The 3,880-nt window shown below is 39.3% G+C and overlaps 1 protein-coding gene across 1 annotated transcript in view; it reads right to left on the minus strand.

Moving 5' to 3' along the window:
• The window catches only part of LOC114009002 (neuroligin-1), a 28,241-nt gene extending 27,974 nt beyond the window's left edge, over positions 1-267 (minus strand). The window contains exon 1 of the mRNA XM_027774413.1: positions 78-267. The gene's annotated coding sequence lies outside the window, so the exon portion shown is untranslated. The remainder of the gene's footprint in view (positions 1-77) is intronic.
• Between the last annotated feature and the right edge of the window lie 3,613 nt (positions 268-3,880).

A 3,880-nucleotide genomic window follows, 5' to 3' on the forward strand; every position in this document is an offset into this window, starting at 1 on the left:
GCTCGCGCCCGCAGCCCTTCCGCGCAGCGGCTCGCCGGCCAGGCAGCCCCCTCCCCGGGACGGAGCCCCGAACTCACCCTCGGGAAGACGGGTTCGTGGGGCGAGCCCCCGCATCCCCCCGCCGCCTTCCTATAACGCAAGGAGACAGTTGCTACAACACTTCGCCGTCAAATTGAAGTCGAAATGGTCCAAGTATTTACCAGTTTCTAGACGCTTTTTTGGAATCTCGAGCATCCAGTGATTCCTGTTTTAGGATTTAAGACGCTTCCTTCCTTCTTCTTTTTTTTTTTTTTTTCTTTTTTTTTTTACCCGGCCCGACCCCCCTTTTGTTTCCCCCCCCCCCCGCCTTTTTATTCACCCACGGACACTTCCAAAACGTGTCGATTGATCCTTTTTTCTTTCCAGATGCAACCACGATCCAGAATCCTAGGGACCCAAAGCCACCTCCATGTAAAATCCGACCATTAGGCAAGAAATACAAATGATCAAACAACGTTACTTCTTTCAGCTGCAATCAGATAATCCTACTAATCCAATAGATTTATCTCGATTGGAAATTGACCTCAAAAATGAATTCCCGGTGCTGCTGTCCAGTAGAACGATTCTGTAGCCTGGATTGGATGACCAAAAGAACTGTGGTTTCTTTCTTTCTTTTTCTTTTTGAAAGGAAAAAAAAAAAAAAAAACCTTTTTGGATTCTGGGTGCACTGCTCGGGTAAAAAAAAAAATGCCGAGGACCCTGGTTTTCCCCTAATATAGGTTTCTACTCCAAATCGGTGCAGGATGGAAAATGGTACAAAGATACCCCTAGTGGCTGGAAGCGATATTACTGAGATCTCACTTTTTTTTTTTTTAATCCCCTCTCACCTTTTCCCCCTCCCACTGTACATAACTGGCTGTTGTAGTCTTGAAACAAGAAAAAGGTTGAACTTAGATTAACGTGGATAGTAGATCACTACGTGAACAAATGATCTTTCTTCTCTGTTCCACGTTTAGAAGCTGAATCTTCTGTGGTTCTCTCTCCTCGGTGTTCTTTTTTTCTACAACATTTTCCCCAAAGGCATTTAGGAACCCAAGTGTCAATTTGGGGCAGCTTGGTGATTTCAAAGTAAATGTATTTGTTTTGGAAGTAATTATGGATCTATGGAAAGAAGCCTCAGTCTTTTAGAGATATGTTGCCCTTTTTTAAACATTTAAGATTTTGCTCTCTTTAAGAGAATACGAGCACAGAAATATGTATTTGGCCAGCGTCTTCTCACTTTGCACTTCCAGTGCTCTTTCAGCAAAGCAGGTGATGGCTCTGTGCGCCTGTTGTCAGAGATAGAAACCTCAGAGTCATTCTGGAAACTCTCCTGTTGCTGGGCTCCATCCTTTGGAACTCCATGGCCACCCCATCACCACCAGCATCTCTGACAGGTTTCAGAGACAAGAGCCAATACAGTGAATTTCTGGACTCCACTTTGCTGAGAAATGCTTCACACACTTTCCATATCAACCACCCAACCACCTCTTTAAAATGATTCGATTCTGTAGGACTGGGACAGCTGAAATGATCTATATTTAAGAAACACTCTGAGCACGTTGATTATCAAAGGCCAGGTGAACTAGCGAAGTCTGATTCACTTCATGCAGATGGGTTAGCAGCTGCAAGATTTCCGAGATTCTCTTCCTTAGTTGACTAAATAATCCCTTCATAGCGTATATACCAGTAAGGAGTCCAGAGACCTTCCTTCTTCCACTGGTTTTACTGCCAATTAGCTGTATGACTTTGAGCAGTCACTTTTTGGCCCATGATTAATTTATCTATTAAGATTAAGAAATAAATCCACATAAATCAACAGATATACATGTTCCTGGATGAGAGACTCAATATTGTAAATTAATCTATAAATTAATATAATTATTATTAAAAGTCCACTATAGTTTTCATGGAGCCTGCAAAGTTAATCTTAAAACGTGTTTGCAAGAGCAAAGGGTAAAAAATTGTTTAATGTGATCTGAAGAAAAAGGTTTGGGGGGGTTCCACGTGAAAAATTAAAATTAAGACTTAATATAAAATGACAGTAATTAAAGCACTGTAGCTTTGGTTCAGAGACAAAAATTAGTCGGAAAAAAAGAACAGAAAGCCTAGAAATACATCCATGCATTTATGGAAGCTTGATAAATAACAGGTGGCAATAAAAAACAATGAGGAAAGATGAATTATTCAGATAATAGATTAGGCATATGAAAAATGATAATACTGGTCTCAACTTTGCTTCACATCGAAGCATGTTTTTAAGGTAGGTTAAAGAACTAAAAGATGAAGAGAAAACCTTAAAACTTTTAGGGTGAAAGTTTTATGATTTGGGGTCAATGGGAAAAAGGTTTATTATATAAGAAATAACCAAAGTTCATAAAACAAAAATATTAAGTTTTATAAGTTAAAATGAAAAATTATGTATATTCAAAATTCAAGACATAGACTGAGAGAAGATTTTGCAAAGAATATAACCGATGAGAGTTTATTAAAAATCTATTTAATAAGACAAAAAATAGAACAAAAGAAAATGGGCTAAGGAAATGAAAAGTCAGTTGACAGAAGAAGATTCTCAATATATAATATCTAAAAAAGAAACTCAATCTGACTATTTATTAGAAAAATGAAAGTTAAAATGCTAAGATATTATTTAACAGCCCTAAAATTGGCAAAAGTATATAAACCTAGCAATCTCACATATTGATGAAGATGTGGAGAAATCATAGAGAACATGTAATAGTGAAACAAATTCAGAGAGCGGTGAAGCAATAGTTGAAGATTTTCATACCCTAAAATCCTTGGGACCACCAGGTGGTGAAATGCTTACATCACTGGACTCCCACATGGCCGACCACGATTTGAGTCCCAGACTTGGTGACTTGAAACTAACACCAGGCACATGCACATGTGTGTGTGTGCCCAAAATCATGAGAGAATGAAGGAGAAGGGATTGTAGCATGGCCATCCCCCCAGAGGATGATTTCTCATTTTCTGTCTCTCTGTCTCTCTCTGTCTCTCTGGTGAGCACACATGCCCTATAGCAAAAATGTCATAAAAAAATATTTTCCACTCATAGAAATATTCATTACAGAATTTCTTCAAAGAGCAAAAAATAGGCAACAATCTAAAAGCCTTTGTCTAAGTAAGTGAATAAGAAATTTACTGAATATTAGTTCACTAGGCCCATAATACTACAATATTAGAAGCAGTTACAATAAAAATGAATACACCATAACTACTTGAGTTAGTATGAATGGACGTCAAAAATACAACGTGGATTGCACGCACACGCAAAAGGAAGGTCGCAGGAAGGTGCCGACTGGGTTAAACTACTTTTACACCAAGTTTAAAATCATGCAAAATAATTACACCTATCATGTTTTGCACATACATATGTAACAGAAGACAGCAATATCATGACAATGATAAACGTAAAATGTGGGATAGAGGTTAATGGAATTGGGACAGTATGATGGACAGGGATAACGGAATTTGTAGTGCTTTCTCCCTCAGAACCTGGAGGTAACAGGTTTATAACATGACTGTGCAGACTGTATGCCTCACGTATTTCATCAAGATGAAACATTTGGAGTAGATGATTTTTGAGAACCCTACAGTATTATGAAATGGTCTAATTAGAATAAATCATGTATGGATGTGACACAATAGCAGGGCAGCCACCTGCAGTGACACAGCTGCAGTGTGAAGACCCATGATACAAAAGCCACACAGGAAGGCCCTGGGTTCTCCTGAAGATCTCCTTGTGCACCACGGGCGTGCACTTATTATTCAGTGTCCTCAATGGCCGAGTGTCGGAGTGGAACCCGCTTGAAGACCCAGTTGTGGGGGGGGGGGTGCATTT

Source organism: Tupaia chinensis, unplaced genomic scaffold, assembly GCF_000334495.1.
Source record: "Tupaia chinensis unplaced genomic scaffold, TupChi_1.0 Scaffold000430_1, whole genome shotgun sequence".
Classification (NCBI taxonomy): domain Eukaryota; kingdom Metazoa; phylum Chordata; class Mammalia; order Scandentia; family Tupaiidae; genus Tupaia; species Tupaia belangeri.